Source organism: Canis aureus, chromosome X, assembly GCF_053574225.1.
Source record: "Canis aureus isolate CA01 chromosome X, VMU_Caureus_v.1.0, whole genome shotgun sequence".
Lineage (NCBI taxonomy): Eukaryota > Metazoa > Chordata > Mammalia > Carnivora > Canidae > Canis > Canis aureus.
In genome coordinates this window covers 90894840-90912352 of record NC_135649.1, presented here as the reverse complement: position 1 = coordinate 90912352, position 17513 = coordinate 90894840, and the positions used below count along the sequence as shown (strand labels likewise).

The following is a 17513-nucleotide window of genomic DNA, read 5'->3' as shown; positions in this document are numbered from 1 at the left end:
TGTTCCCCATGGCAGTCAATCTGTCAACCCTTCCCTACCCTCCATCATCAACAATCACTGTTCTGATTTCTATCACCATAGATTAGTTTTGCCCATCCTTGAACTTTTTATCCATGTAACCACAGAGTATGTACTCCTTTGTTTGTGGCTTCTTTTGCTCAACGTGTCCTTGAGAGCCATCCCTCCTGTTCTGTGTATAAGCAATTCATTCAGGGACACCTGGGTGGCTCAGTGGTTGAGTGTCTGCCTTTGGCTCAGGGTGCAATTCTGGGGTCCTGAGATTGAGTCCCACATCAGGCTCCCTGTGGGGAGCCTGCTTGTCCCTCTGCGTCTGTCTCTGCCTCTGTCTGTGTCTCTCATGAATAAATAAAATAAAACCTTAAAAAAAAGAGCAATTCATTCATTTTCATTGCCGACTAGTATTCCATTGCATGGCTTTAGTGCATTTAATTATCCAGTCTTCTGTTAATAGATATTTGCATGGCTTCCAGTTTGGGGTTCTTATGAGTAGAGGCACTATACACATTCTTGTACAAGTCTTTTTGTAGACATAAGTTTTAATTTCTCTTGAATAAATTGGAGTGGAATTAATGGTCATAGCACAGGTGTGGGTTTCACATTATAAGAAACTGAGGGTTTTTCAAAGTGGATGAACTATTTTACACTCCTGACAGCAAGGTTGAGTTTCAATTATTCCACATCTCCACCCAAAATTTAGTTTTATCAGACTTTTAAATTTGGGCCATTTTTGCCAGGTATGAAGTGGTGTCATACTGTGGTTTTAATCTGCATTTCTGATTACTGATCATATTGACTACCTTTTTGTGCAGTTATTGGCCTTCGTATGTTTCCTTTTGTGAAGTGTCTTTTGAATCATTTTATGCATTTTAAAATGGGGCTGCTTATTATTTTATTATTGAAGGCACTTTTTAATAATAAATTTATTTTTTATTGGTGTTCAATTTGCCAACATACAGAATAACACCCAGTGCTCATCCCATCAAGTGTCCACCTCAGTGCCCATCACCCAGTCACCCCCACCCCCCACCCTCCTCCCCTTCCACCACTCCTAGTTTGTTTCCGAGAGTTAGGAATCTCCCATGTTCTGTCTCCCTTTCTGATATTTCTCACACATTTCTTCTCCTTTCCCCTTCATTCCCTTTCACTATTTTTTATATTCCCCAAATGAATGAGACCATATAATGTTTGTCCTTTTCCGATTGACTTATTTCACTCAGCATAATACCCTCCAGTTCCATCCACGTCGAAGCAAATGGTGGGTATTTGTCGTTTCTAATGGCTGAGGAATATTCCATTGTATACATAGACCACATCTTCTTTATCCATTCATCTTTCGATGGACACCGAGGCTACTTCCACAGTTTGGCTATTGTGGACATTGCTGCTAGAAACATTGGGGTGTAGGTGTCCCGGCGTTTCACTGCATCTGTATCTTTGGGGTAAATCCCCAGCAGTGCAATTGCTGGGTCGTAGGGCAGATCTATTTTTAACTCTTTGAGGAACCTCCACACAGTTTTCCAGAGTGGTTGCACCATTTCACATTCCCACCAACAGTGCAAGAGGGTTCCCTTTTCTCCGCATCCTCTCCAACATTTGTGGTTTCCTGCCTTGTTAATTTTCCCCATTCTCACTGGTGTGAGGTGGTATCTCATTGTGGTTTTGATTTGTATTTCCCTGATGGCAAGTGATGCAGAGCATTTTCTCATGTGCTTGTTGGCCATGTCTATGTCTTCCTCTGTGAGATTTCTGTTCATGTCTTTTGCCCATTTCATGATTGGATTGTTTGTTTCTTTGCTGTTGAGTTGAATAAATTCTTTATAGATCTTAGAAACTAGCTCTTTATCTGATACATCATTTGCAAATATCTTCTCCCATTCTGTAGGTTGTCTTTTAGTTTTGTTGACTGTATCCTTTGCTGTGCAAAAGCTTCTTATCTTGATGAAGTCCCAATAGTTCATAAAGGCATTTTTTTATGAATTCTGGATGAAGCACTTTGTGAGACATATATGTATTGTGACTATTTCCTTCCAGACCATGCTTGCCTGTTCATTTTCTTGTTTTGTTTTGTTTTTTTTTTAAAATTTTTATTTATTTATGATAGTCACAGAGAGAGAGAGAGAGAGGCGCAGAGACACAGGCAGAGGGAGAAGCAGGCTCCATGCACCGGGAGCCCAATGTGGGACTCGATCCCGGGTCTCCAGGATCGCGCCCTGGGCCAAAGGCAGGCGCCAAACCGCTGCGCCACCCAGGGATCCCTTTTTTTTTGTTTTGTTTTGTTTTGTTTTAAATTTTTATTTATTTATGATAGTCACAGAGAGAGAGAGAGAGGCGCAGAGACACAGGCAGAGGGAGAAGCAACCTGTTCATTTTCTTAACTGACTTTGGATGACTAGACTTTTTTACTTTTAGTGAAGCCTAATTCACAATTTGTGATAATAAGTTTCTTTTACATCCTGATTTGGAAATCTTTGCTTCCCTAAAGTCTTAAAGAAAATCCCCTGCATTTTATTCCAGAAGCTTATGATTTTAGCTTGTGTACTTAGGTCTATGATTCATCTAGAAGTAATTTTTGTATATGATAGGAGGTAAGGTTTGTTTGTTTGTTTTTAACATAAGGATAACCACTTGTTCTAGCAACTTTTGAAAAGACTTCCCTTTCTCTCATTGAATTGTCTTGGCCTCACAAATCAATTGATTGTGTAGCTTTACCTACTTATTCATGTATTATACTTGGCTATTCTAGGTCCTGTTCTGCTCAGCTCCTTTATCGCTAGTATGCTTTCAAAAAATCCCATGTGCTCCAGCTGCTCCAAACTCTGATCTTCTCTGCTCAGTAAGAATGGAATATTCTGCTTGGTCTTTGTCATGACCTAAAAAGTACCCCCAAGGCAGAAAAATGATGTGAATTTGAGGGTCATCCCCTGTGCTTCCATCCTCTGAAGGGTTGTGCTCTTGTACTGCCTGTTGTCGAAAGCCTGGAAACAATTGTCTCACATAGTTTTTCCAGTTCTATAGATTTATTTTTTTGATGGTGGGAGGGTAAATCCATTTCCAGTTACTCTGTCATGAATGGAAGCAGAAATACTACTCATGCTATTAGCAAGTAGTGGACTTTTTTCAGAGGTGCCACCATCTAAAGATAAGCAAAATGAAGGAAGGATGCTACATGGCCTATCTGTAGGTATTAGTTCCACCACCACTCCCCCAACCTGCAAAATAGAAAAAGAGAAGTAAATAAACATGTAACACAAATTAGAAGAAGAATTTACATTGGAAGAATCATCCTCAGAAACAACAAAAAGTCAGATACTCTATAGTAGCACTGTCCAATAGTGCTTTCTGCATCAATGGGAAGGTTCTATTTCTGAGCTGTCCAATACAGTAACCAGCAGCCACATGTGGCTATGGAGCACTTGAAATGTGACCAGTACAACTGACGAACTGAATTTTTAATTTTACTTATTTCATTTAAGTTTTGGTTAATTTTAATTTTAATTCACTTTAATTTTAATTAATTTAATTTTGGCTAGTGGTTACCAAATGTTTAGTTCAGCTATATACTCTCATTTTATGCTCTTAAATGGACTTTTTGGAGGATAAAAAGAGAGACAATCAGAAAATCAAGCCAGTGATGGAAGTCTTCTTTTACTAAGTATCAGAATATGTTGAAAAGCCACTCTTATCAAATCAATATAATATTGACATAGGAAGAGACAAAGCAATCAGTGTGAAAGAAGAGAGAGTCAAGAATTACATCCCAATATATCTGAGAAATTAATAAATGACAAAAGTCATAGTTCAAACCACTTTTTGGAAAAAGTATGGATTTGTTAAAGTAAGTGGTACGTTACAATTGAATAGCCATCTGGAAAAAATTTCAAATAGACTCCGTCTCCCATGATATAAAAAATAAATTTCAGAAGCCTTAAAGATATAAACACAAAACTAAACAACTAAAAAGGGGAAACATTTTTAACTGAGATTAAGAACACAGAAGCTATAAAAGAAGATAGGAGTTTGCCTGTACATATTCAAAATTGTATCTAGCTTGCAAGGACAGTCCTTGAAGGCAGGGCTGACTGAGCCACTCTATCTAGGACAGGAACTTCAGTGGCGGAGCCTACAGATGCAGGCTCTCCACTGAGGGGATACTAGATTCTGTGACTATTTGCTCCCTTTTGGAATGGGAGTATCTATCCTATGATTGTCTCATCATTGTATTTGGGAAGCAGAGAACTTCTTTTCTAGTGTCACAGGTCTGTAGATGTAAAAGAAGTTAGCCCCAGGAGGGAACATCCCCCAAATCTCATCCATACCTGATTCAGATGATTTACATGAGAAGATTTGGAACTTTTTGAGATTGTTAACTTTTCAAGAACTTGATATTTAGATGAGATTTTGGATTTAAAGTTAGTGCTAGAATGAGTTAAGACATTGAGGGATGTATTTCGCACATGGAATGGATGTGATTTGAGGGCAGACAGCAGGTAGAGGGCAGACCGTACTGGGTTGAAGAGTGTCCTTAAAAAATTCGTACCCACCCAGAACCTTAGAATGTGACTTTGTTTAGAAATACGGTCTTTGCAGAAGTAATTAGTTAATTTAATATGAAGTCATAGTGGATTATAGTGGTCCCCAAATCTAGTCACTGGTGTCCTTTTAAGAAGGCCATGTGAAGACACATGGGGAAGAAATCCACGCAATGATGGTGGCAGAGACTGGATTCAAGTGTCTACAAGCCAAAGAATTCCAAGGATCTCCAGCAACTGCCAAAAGCTAGGAAAGAGGCAGAGTACAGATTCTCCCTCAGAGGTTTCCTAAAAGGAAAAAGGTTTCCTAAAAGAACAGCCTTGCTAGCACCTTGATTTCACTGTGAGACGATGAATTTCTGTTGCTTAGAACCATCAAGTTTGTGACTTTCTCGTTACAGCAGTCCTAGGAGATGAATATAGTGCTCTAACTGAGCTCCTCCTTCAGTGCTAGTTAACCCAAGTGGGTTTTTTTCTGTTAAATAACAGTTGTTGGGGCCTCAATCACATGTTCTTTACCTGTGACTTCTCATTTATCTCTCTCCTTTTTCAATTTTGTAGAAGTATAATTGAAATGCCCTATTTCATTTCTTTTTTGCATGCACTGAGGATTTGTAGGAAGCTCCAGGCAGTGTCAAGAGATGATCCCTTTCCCTCACTCAACCTCCTGATGATTACACTGGCTTAGCTGGCATAGCGGTGTTTCAAAAACCATTTAATTTAATATTTAAACAGCAAAAACAGCCTCAAACAAAACTTTTGCATGACAAAGGATACTGTAAACAAGGTCAATATATAAAGGCCCGAAGAGATATTGTAACCCCTAAGACAATCAAAGACATACTTTCTATAATATACAAAGAGCTCTTACAAATTGACAAGAAAATGAAAAACAGCTCAATAGAAAACTGAGAAAAGGGTATAAAGATACTAGTAACAGAAATGCAAACTTAAATGACAAATTATATGAAGAGATGTTAAAATTCACGAACAGTTAGAGAGGAATGAAAGGTGAAGAAACAATAGTCACTTTATGCACAACAAAGCAACAAAAATTAATAAGGTAAAGGAACAACACCAACACTTCTTGGCAGCAAGGTAGGGAAGAGCGTCATAAATCACTGATAAAAGTGAAGTATCACAGCCTCATTTGAAAAGTAACCTGACTTTGGCTCAAGTCATGATCTTAGGGTTGTGGGGTCAAACCCCGCTTTTGGCTCTGAGCTCAGTGTGGAGTCTGCCTCTCCCTCTTCCTCTCCCTTTACCCGTCTGCACTCTCTCTCTCTCTCTAAAATAAAAAAATAAAAAAATAAAAAAATAAAAATAAAATAAAATAAATAAAAAATAAAATAAAATAAATAAATAAATAAATAAATAAAACCTTTTAAAAAAAGAAAGAAAAAAAGTAACCTGGAAGTTTCTATCAAAATTAACAATAAACATATCATTTGTTTTTAAGCTTTTATTTAAATTCTAGTTAGTTAACATATAGTGTAGTATTGGTTTCAAGAGTAGAAAATGAACATATCTTTTGACCCAGGACATCCATTCCTGGAAAACTACCTCAGGGGGATTTTTTTCTGTACTCTTCAAAATGAATGACCAATATAAAAAAAAAGAAACAAATTGAATACCCATCAAGAATGTTTTATATAGGGCAGCCCAGGTGGCCCAGCGGTTTAGCACCGCCTTTGGCCCAGGCCGTGATCCTGGAGACCCAGGATCGAGTCCCACATCAGGCTCCCTGCATGGAGCCTGCTTCTCCCTCTGCCTGTGTCTCTGCCTCTCTCTCTCTCTCTGTGTGTGTATCTCTCATGAATAAATAAAATCTTTTAAAAAAAGAAAGTTTTATATATGTATATGTAAAAAATTTTAAAACCATGTATATATACATATGTATATACATATACATGGTTATACACGTATATCATGTATATATGTATAAATGTATAATATATACATGTATATATACATGGTTTAAAATTTTTTACATGTAGATATTACATATAGTTAAATAATTATAGATTCACAAGATGGAATAAAGTAGTCAATTAAAAACTGAATCAGAGATAAAAAGATGACTTAGAGGGGCACCTGTGTAGCTCAGTGGTCTGCCTTTGGCTCAGGGCATGATCCTGGGATCCTGAGATCAAGTCCCACAACAGGCTCCCCGCAGGGAGCCTGCTTTTCCCTCTGCCTGTACCTCTGCCTCTCTCTGTGTGTCTCTTATGAATAAATACATAAAATGTTAAAAAAAAGATGACTTAGAGGTATTTCCATGGTGTCATTGAGAAAAGCAAGATGCAAACAAATTACATAATATAATCCTATTTCTGTGAAGCAAACACCAAATGAAGGCAGACATGTCTGTTTATCATTTCCATCTATGAGATAGATTGCATTAATGGACCTTATTTTGTGCTCCTTCCTTTACCCAGGCCCTTGCCATGTAACTTCAGTTTCTTCCATCAAGAGATGGAATAGATTTCTGTGCCCACCGATTATGATTTCAGTGAATGGGATGTTCAGTGATGTGACATAAGCAGACACTTGAAAAAGTGCTTGTGTGGTTGGATTTGTCTCCTTGTACTTCTGCTATCTCCATGGATATTCTCCAAGGATGTTCTTGGGCTAGCCCACTGGTCCCAGGAGGAGGTTGAGAGATGGTGAAGCAGAGCCACTGTAGCAAAGTTAAAAGCTATTCCAGACAAACCCAGTCTAGAACAGAGACCCCAGCCGACCCTGAGATAGATGAGCAAGCCTAGCCAAAAGTAACCAAATCCCAGTCTCATGATTTATGAACTATAATAATAAGTAATGGCCATGTTAAATCACTGAGTTTGGGGGTAGTTCATTATGCAGGACAGCTAACCAATACTCTGTGTGTGTGTGTGTGTGTGTGTGTGCATCTGTGTATATACATTCTGTCTGCATAGGATTAGATGTCTGTCGGTAAAAATAGAAGGATACACAATATGTTAACATGAATTACGGGAGTAGTATGATGTAGGTTGATGTGGGAAGAGAAAAATCAAGTATAAGGTACAATATATCAATAAATACATACAGAAATAAAAGGACTGTTCTAAAATAAAACTACATACTATCCCATTTATGTGTATGCACACATGTGATGGGTTAGATGGTGCCCCTCCCCAAAGACATATCCACTCTGAATCTCAGCATGGACCATATTTCAAATAAGGGTCTTTGCAGAAGAAAATAAGATAAAGCTCTCTAGATGAGATCATTCTGGATTAGGGTGAGCCCTACATCCAGTGACTGGTGCCCTTGTGAGAGACAGAAAATGACAAGACATAGAAACTGAAGAGAGGGTCATATGGAGACCAATGCAGAAATGAGAGTAATGCATATACAAGCCAAGGGATGTCAAGGGAGACGGGCAGCCAGTAGACACCAGGAGGAAGCATTGAACAAATTCTCCCTCAGAGCCTTTAGGAGAAAGCAACCATGCTGACACCCTGATTTTGGACTTCTGGACTCCAGGACAGTGAAAAAATAAATTTTTGTTGTTTTTAAACCACCAAGTTTGTGGTGCTTTGTTACGACAGGCACAAGAAACTAATAAATACTGTATACTTGGGGTTCATCAAGTTTAGCGGCATGTACCAGAAAACTGACCACAGTAGCTTAAATAAATAGAAATTTATTTTTCTCATGTAAAAGGAAATATGGAGGTAGACAGTTTATGGCTGATAGAGCTGCTCATAGATGTCATCTACACCCAGCTTCTTACAGATTCATGCTTTAATATCAGTATATGTGGCTATCTTCCTTATGGTGATATATGGATGTTGTATCTGAAGCACCAAGCTGCTTTTCCAAAGGCAAGAAGGGAAGAAGGGCAACTCGGAAAAAGCAAAAGGCACAGGCTAATATTGTCTGTCCTCTTCTAAAAAGTTTCTCCTGAAAGCCATGGAGAATTTTCCTCTTTCCTATCATGGCCAGACCTGACCTCTCTAACTGCCAAGGGGCACAAAATGGTATCCTATCTTGGAGATATTTTGAAGTTCAAACCAGTGTGATTTATTGATGGGTTCTTTTTTCTTAAAAAAATTATTTATTTATTCATGAGAGACACAGAAAGAGTCAGAGACATAGGTAGAGGGAGAAGCAGGCTCCATGTGGGAAGTCCGACGTGGGACTTGATCCCAGGATCCGGGATCACGCCCTGAGCCGAAGGAAGACACTCAACCGCTGAGCCACCCAGGCATCCCTATTGATGGGTTCTATGTGAAGGCAAGAGAGACATAAAGAAGAAAAGAACTGCACAACTGGAAAAATGCGGCTTCCTTCTATTAAGAAGACACATGAACAACTATAAATAAGTTACCCAGAAAGATTGTTTTGAAAAAGGTAAAGGGCCCAAGGAAGAGATAGTAAGGGATTATAAAATGCTGAGAAAGAGATATAAAATATGCTGGTGGGGCTCAAGAAATAGACATAAACACAAAATAATTATAGATATAAAGACCATATTTGTAACATAAACAATGGACTTTGAGGGATGATGATGTGCCAGTGTAGGGTCATTGACTAGAACAAATGTACTGTCTGGTGCTAAATGTTGACAGTAGAAGAGGCTTTGGGCGTGTGGGGGCAGGAGGTATGCTGGAACGCTCTGTACTTTCCTTTCAACTTACTGTGAACCTAAAACTTCTCAAAAAAAAGTCTATTTTTAATAAACCAAGCTCACAGAAAAATATAGAGAGTAATAAACGTGTACACCCAATCCAATTTTATCGAACATTGGCATATTCACCATGATTTTTTAAAAAACTTTTTTTAAAGTGAAGTATTTCAGATTGTTGAAAAAACCCCACATATGAAAGACAAAAAGTAGAATAGATATTACTGATATCAGCACTGAGTAAGAAGAAGATAGGCTTGGAGAGACTATTCACTATGACTTGAAAAAGGACAAATACATGAAATTAAATCTTTAAAAAGTGACAGAAGTATACAATAAACTCCAGAAGAAGAGGATAGAAATCCCAGAAGAGACAAATGTTCAATGATAAAATTATAGGAAACTTGCTTGAAAATAAGGAAGACATGAATCTGGGGACTGGGAATACATTCACAGTTCTCATACATGGCCTCCTGACACAGACATGCAATATGCAGTGGAAATATATCACAGCTGGTGACACACTTACTGCTGGCCCAAAGTCTGATACTCTATAACATGCATCCCTTATCTTTGATCCTTCCATTCACTCTGCAAGATGAGGAAACTGAGGCTTACACAGTTAGTCTTCTCTGAGCCCACCAGGTAGGAAGTGGCAGAGAGGTGATTTACACAGAGGGTGGGGGGGTGTAGAGGTGAGTGTGGGGTGGGGGGAGGGAGGAGGATTGGACAGATCTGACTCCAGAGACTTTGCTCTTTTCACTACATGATGTGGCCTACCACCCTCTCAAGTAAATAGAATGTTTGTTAAAAAAAAACCTTATTTCTACCTAATTTTACACAAATTTACTCAGATGTTTCTATGGTCTTTGTGATGCAGTCATGACTTTAGAGCTAATCACTTATCTTGCAATTTTTCAGTGGGTTTATTTTTTTCTGTTTTGCTAATTTATATCACCTTATACAGTACCTTGGGGGGAACTTGACCTCCCTGCACACCGTACATTTTCTGAGGGAGTTACAGAAGGATTCCAGAATGGTCAGGGATTTGTAGAACATCATCTTCCCATTGAGCATCTCTACCATTTCCATTTCTGGCCCTTTTGATGGGGAAATAAGGAAGAGAGGAAAGGAGAGGAGAAGGAGACTGTTTCTGCTGGGAACATAGGTCAAGGATTGTATTCTAGAAGAAAGGCAAATGTATGCCTTTGCTTGAATAAATAAAAAATAGAAATCTGAATAAATATGATGTTAGGTGGTAATAATCTAAGCACTCTATTTTCCAGTCATGGAGGAATTACACAAATGGAACAAAGAAATGTGAAGTACTTGAGCCAAGTGGTTGAAAATACAAAAGACATGGTCCCTATAATAGGTCAAGAACAACATTTATAAAAGCAGCTGAACTGGCCATTCTTAATGCCATCCAATTTGCTTCAGCCTGGAACTAACAAAGGTGAATGTGCTGTCTAAAACTAAATGGAAAAAAATTAAAAAAAAAAAAAAAACCAAATGGAAAAAAAACAGGATGGAATGAACAAACACTAAACCCACACTTAAAATTTCTTAATTGATTATTTCATAGACTCCCAAGAATCTTCAATTTGGAATATTCTAGATTTTGAATCCAAAGCCTAATGATTTAGATAATCTCCTTTGAGTAAAGGAGACTAAACAGGAAAGAGATGTTTTAACACCAAGCCACCTTGTTTTCTCTTAAAGATGTTTTGTTATGTAAATCAAGCTTGTTCTTTCTAAAACCCCAAATCTAATCACTATGGGAATCACTTCAGCATTTTCACTTAACATTTGCTAATATTTTAAATCAGGATTGAAATGATATTTAAATCCCTCCAATGGAAGCCAAGGAAGTCATTTCTATAGACACTGTGTAGCTCAAAATAAACATTTATGACGAATATTGCTGACTGAACTCTATGCCACAAGCACACACTTTATAATTCCAGACAAGGTAATCACCCGCTTTGCACAAAATGAAATTACCCAAGACATTGTGTCTGAAGATGGAAAACAGATGTTTCCTTGTTTAATATTTTTCTAGGAATGAAGCAATAATTATAACGAAGTTCAAGGTGTTCATTAATGGTGTACACATGAGTTTATTCCCAAATTTCTACTGATCTTGAAGCCATTTAGGAGGAAAGGAAACTGACCATGTGCTCCAGTTGGATTTTGGACTGGCCAGGGCCAATGCTGACCTAAAATCCAATCTTTGCAGGCCAAACTGTCAAGGATAATCTTTACACAGTAGTGTGAGAAACAATATATATGTTATAGATAAAATAATATATTCCTCTGGCCAGGTTCAGGGTGTAGATGAATGCATAGGAGGCTCCTAGAACTCTACTCACATGTACTTTTCTACCTTTAGGGTCAAAGAAATGCAGACTTCACAGATTGAATAGTAGATACCAGTTTTCTGAGTCATCTGCAATAGATAATAACAGAGAACAGCAGAACAGAAGCAGATACCCATCCATAAAAGTTCTGTGTGAATTGCACTTTTAGAAATCGTATTTAGGGCATTTATAGAAAAATACTGTTTTAATGGAATCACCTCTGAGAATATCATCTCTCGGAGACCAAAGCCTGGAAACAATGGGCTTCTTAAACTGCAGTTGACAGGAGCAGAGAGCAAGAACAGTAGTTTCTGCCCTAAGGGTCCAGAGTTCAGAGAGCTTGCTGCTTTCTTACTCCCACTTAATATTTGAGTTCACAAATGTTTTTACCAAAACAGTACTGAGAACATTTGATTCCAAACCAGCTCACCAGATCAGACCGTTGACAAAGTCTATTAGAAAAGCTTACATAAATGGAATTTCCAAACAAGTATTCAAATATAACACGTGTGAAGAAAACTGCTCAGATATGTCTCAGCTTAGCAAATTGAATACACCTATGTAAGTAGCATCTAGTACTCAAATGGAGAAACAGAACATTATTTTACATGCTACTTTAAATGAAATGTTAATTTCACTTGAAATTTGAGTAGTAACTGAAGCCACACGGAAAGAAATATTGAACTTCAGAAAGTGATTATTTGCTCTAGAAAATATTAGTTCCCAAAGGACTCCTCTAAGTTAAGTTTGAAAATTATTAAGATGTTGGTGTCTTCATTTTGTAAATGGTGAAACTTGGTTTTTTGGTGTTAGATTTCATTGACCCACTGCAAGGAAACTTGATGGGCTCTGCTACACCATTCTCTCATCTCCCAGTTTTGATGCTTGCATTATTTTCACATGGTAGGTGTTTAAAATATTTATTCTGTTCTGCAACCGTCCTACCCACAGTTTAATCTTCCTTCTGTATTTCTATGGATTCAAGCTCACCATGAATCTCTTCTTTGTTCTTGAGTTCTTTCTTTTGATTCATTTTTTTTTTTTTGGCAGAATTTTATCCCTAAGTGATTTTTTTTTTCCAGAAAAACTCTGAGTTCATGTTCAGGAATTTTGACTATTGTTTTTTACTTGAGTCATATAAGATTCTTGATGCACATATTCTTTTTTACAGTTCCACTGTCTCCTGTCGTTGAATGTTTCTGTAAAGCTGGCTTGATTCTACCCTCCTCTGCAACCACCATCTTTCTGGTTGATTTCTTTTCCTACTTGGATACTTGAAGACTTTTTGTTCTTCCTGGAAGTTGAAACATAACTAGCTTCTTACATCAGCTTTTCTGAATAATTTTACCTGGGATACAATGTGCCTGTTAAATCTACAGATGAACACATTTTATTAAGGACAATTTTCTATATCATGTCTGAATTGTTTTCTATTTCACTTACTGAGATCTCTACTTCAATGACATCAATTATGTTCATGTGTTGTCTCTGACTTCTACATCCAACACTTCCTTTAACTCTTGGTGGCTCTTCTCTGTGATTATCTGAACCCTTCACTCGATGGCAGTAATTTAACATTTTGTCATGCCTGTTTTGTTTCTAGTCCATTTATTAACTCTCCAGTTGTTTGGTTGGTTGGTTAATATTTTGTTGCTGTTGTTGTTCAAATTTTGTTTGCTTTGCTCTGCAATTTCCTTTTTTAGAACTTCCCAATGGTTTATTATTTTTCCTGTTCTTACTAAGATCTTCCTTCTATAGCTGGAGGCACTCGTGGGTTGTATTTGCTTCCAAACATATCTCTTGCAGACTATTTTTTTTTTGGTTTGTTTTAGTTTGCCACACTATTCTCTTCTCCTTGCTCATCATTATGAGATTAACCTAAGTGGTCTGTCCAGACCTAATATGATATAGGTGAATTCAGTGCAACTCTAGTGTACCTCATCTAGGCTCAATTTCTTTTTATTATTAAGGTTAAAAGAGTGAATTATGGAGGAGAACTCTTGAAACGTTCTAACAGATAATACTTTATTGTAGCTTCGATAAAAGGAGTTGTGTATATATATATAATATGATATAACTTCTATACATAAACATACATAAATATATATTAAGTAACATTTATATTTTTGTTTTTGCTTTTGTTTCTCAAGTCATATATATATAAAACAATAAAATGGAATATATACATGCGTGTGTGTGTGTGTCACTCGGGTTAGGACTTGAACACATGAAATATTGATACATCTTTTCTCCCTATGTTAATTTAACATGATGTATCAACTTTGAATCAAATTTCATAATTTAGCCCAATAGATACACTTAAACAGGATAGAGTGAATGAAGGACATTCTCATGGTTCCTTCTATGCTCTGTAGTCAAATGCTCTAACCCTGAGTTATACCCCTTGCCTGTGTCCTCCTATGCTGGTGGCACAAGAAGGTTCTGGAATTGTAAGAGATCCAAGAATAACCATATTGAGATGCTCCTGCATGGTAGGTAAGCAAACCTCAATGAGTCTTGTGCTTTTCTTATCTACCATACTCAAATTAAATGATTCGTTTTCTATATAAAGACAGAGAAATGTTGAGAGCATAACAAAAGGTAGCTTTTAGTATTTTAAAATGTTCCCGTGCTTTACTCTTCTTGGATTCAAAGCTAAGAGGCTTTTTTAAAAATGAGATCTGACAAAATGCTAACTCTAAGTTATTCAGACATGCCAGAACCTGGAAGCTTAAGGTTTGAGGTCAACAGACGCACTACTGCCATCTTCCTAGGTTTTAGCCTTCTCCCAACTAAATCTTCGGGACAGTGTTTCCTACAATGACAGTAACAGTGAGATTATTCCCCCTTCCCAATTTTAACTCAGAATACTATGATACTATTTCTGCATTTTTTGAAAGATTTTATTTATTTATTCATGAGACACAGAGAGAGAGGCAGAGACAAAGGCAGAGGGAGAAGCAGGCTCCCCAGGGGGAGCCTGAAGTGGGACTCAATCCCAGGACCTCGGGATCAAGACCTGAGCCAAAGGCAGATGCTCAACCACTGAGCCACCCAGGTGCCCCTATTTCTGCATTTTTGTACCATGTGACACTGGTTCCTCCATGGCAGATGACAAGAATACCCCGCTTCCTGGCTCCATTAGAAAAAAACAGCCATTAACTTGGGACTTGAGCAAGGCATTTAGCAAGGTCGCTCATAATATTCTGTAGTCAAGAAAAAAATTTTATGTAGGCTAGATGATTGTACAATTAACATGATTCATAGCTAGCTGAAACAACATACGCCAAAAGGTGCTAATTAATGGACTGATATCAAGCTGAAGGAGCTTTCCAAATGTTCCACAGCACTTTGCCCTTTACCGAGTGCTGCCTTTTGCCTATTATCAATAATGTGGATGAATAAATAGAATAGTTATCAAATGTATGGGAAAGATCTGAATACATTAGAGCAAAAAATTAGGACCTAAACTATTGAAACAGGCTGGAGTAATGAGCCAAACCTAATGAGATAAAGCTTAAGTAAGATACATATAAAATTCTGTGCTTTGGTCCAAAAAGATCTGCCCTGCTCAAGAATGGGATACACAAAATTTTGTTAACCGGCAGCATATGGATGTAGCTATTAAAAGAAGGCCATTAAATGTTGGGTGGCATTGTAAGAAAATAGGTATTTGTTGGATAGTGTAGAAGGAACATTAGTTCTGGCAGCAGAAAACTGGGCCAAGTCCCAGTCCTGCTACTTTGGTCACTTAGACTCTCTGATCCTTACTTTCTTCTCAGGATTGTTGTGAGGTTCAAATGCATTAACACGTCTAGGTTCCAAGCTCTCGTGTGCAATAGATACGACCTGGAAAGTTACCATTGACAATAACATAGATGGCCATGCTAGTTCTGTTTAGTCCTAGGAAAGGTGGTGCTAGGAATGAATTCCAGGTGCCACACTTACAAACAACCTAGAGCTACTTCCAAAGACTGACCAGGATGGAGGAGCACCTCAAAAGAGAACCTCAAGAACCATTGTGGCAACTGAGGACAAATGGCAGAAAGAAGAGTGGATTTAAGGGAGACCCATGTACCTTCACATACCGGAGGGCATGCTGCATGGCCTCCATGAGGGCTCCGAGGAGGGACAACTAGTACCGGAGGATGGAAATGACAAGAATATGGGCCAGGGTGACCACTTGGTGGGGATGTTGTGAGCGATTTCATTGTAAGCGGATGGTTGGAGGACATGTCCTTGAGCAAGAGTCTGATTGTCGTGTCTCTTGGACACTTTGCACGAAGTGGTTCTTTCTAAATTCTGCCTCAAAGCAATCCAGAATCTCCACTACCTTGGCCTGGGCTGGTTTCTGGCCTTACAATCCATTACACCACCTTCTCTCCAGCTCTGGGCTGAACCTCTGATTTCTCCAATCTGCCTTCTTGGACCAGTTGACTCTTTTGCTCTCTATTTTAAGAATTTCTGGTCATTTAAAACGCCACCATTCCCAGCTGTCCAAAGAGCACAGTAGAAGGGGTAATTCGTGGACACTTTGTGGGAAATGAGCCAGCAACGCCCGATTTCCTGGTTGCTGAGGTTAGGAGGTAAAGTGTGACTTAGGAAAAAAATAAAAAAATAAAAAATAAAGTGTGACTTAGGAACCGGAAGTTCGGAGCTCCGGAGTCGGAGCCGCGGACCAAGAAGGGGGGGAGGGGAGGCGTGGGCGGCAGACCCTAGCTAAGGCTTTTTTTTTTTTTTTTTTTTTTTCCAGACAAGGCTTTTAAGTGAGGCCTTTAGGTAGTGCGGAGGCAGCGCAGCCCAGGGGCGCTGGCCGGGAACCTGCTGGCCTCATTTAAGTACTCACAAAGTTCTTTGCTCACGGACGACTTGACTCTGTGCTCCGGAGGCAAAATGAAACCTGGGCAGGTGGCTCGGCATCTCCAGCCAGTTCCAGATCTCGATTTGGGTGAGCGCCTGAGGTAACCAGAGAGGCTGACCACCTCGGTCCAGGCCAGAGCCCGCCGCTCCCCTCCCAACTGACCCCAGGGAACCATTTTTTTTTTTTTCCAGCCGCGTGTGAGGGAAAATTGACCGCGCGCCAGTTGCCAGGGACGCGGCCGCCAGTTTGGCGCGGCCCGGGTGAAAGAGGACGCTGGGGGGAGGGGGCTGTGGCTTCTGACTGGCTGGGGCGCGGGGGCTTATTTGCATAACATTCTCAGGCGGCACTTGATTGGCTGAAGCTGGAGGGGCGGTGGTGGGGTGATTCCAAGGGCCCGGAGCCCTGGCCCGGGGACTTTTTGGTTCCGGAGTTAGTCGGTGGGCGTGAGTTGTTGCGCTGGCACCCAGAGGCTGAGGAGGCCCGGGCTGGGAAGTTTTGCAGGCAGGTGCAGGAGCCACCTCTGTCTTCTAGTATTTAAGACATGTGGAAGAACAGGGCCCGGAATCAAGAACTGGAGGATGGAGAGTGACCTCCAGACTAAAGGAAGAAAGGAAACGGATGGGGGGGGGGGGGGGTGGAGTTGCGGAGGGGAGGGAGTGGAAGCCAAAAGGAAGGCGTTAGGGGCTTTCTTCCAACCTGGGCCTTTTTGCTGGGATCCCTTTGCTAGATCACTTGGATTTCCGTTTTCTGTTAGTTATTACTACGTCTTGTTGGAACTGGGACGAAGGGAAGACAAAAAGAGGCAGGATTCCAGCTTTTAATTAACTAAGTCTGAGTACCAAGTTTTCATCCAAAGCCATAAGTACTTAAAATATCTAGAGGATCTATAGTGGGGGACGGATATGTTTTAATTAATGAGAGGATCACCTACTGGAAACTGCATGTGTGTTTTCCCCCAGTTTTCCCCTTGCAGTGCTCTTTGTATCTCATTGGTTGTAAAGATTTAAAATCAACCTGTACTGTTTTTGTACTCTCCTGCTGCCTAAGCACTAGGGGAAAGGCTCTGTGGCTCATCATAGGCCACTTAGACA

General features: G+C 39.3%; 1 long non-coding RNA gene across 1 annotated transcript in view; it reads right to left on the bottom strand.

Annotated features, from left to right (window-relative positions):
* The window catches only part of LOC144307824 (uncharacterized), a 43450-nt gene extending 26449 nt beyond the window's left edge, over positions 1–17001 (bottom strand). Inside the window, exon 1 of the long non-coding RNA XR_013374524.1 lies at positions 16408–17001. This is a non-coding gene — a long non-coding RNA (uncharacterized LOC144307824). The remainder of the gene's footprint in view (positions 1–16407) is intronic.
* Between the last annotated feature and the right edge of the window lie 512 nt (positions 17002–17513).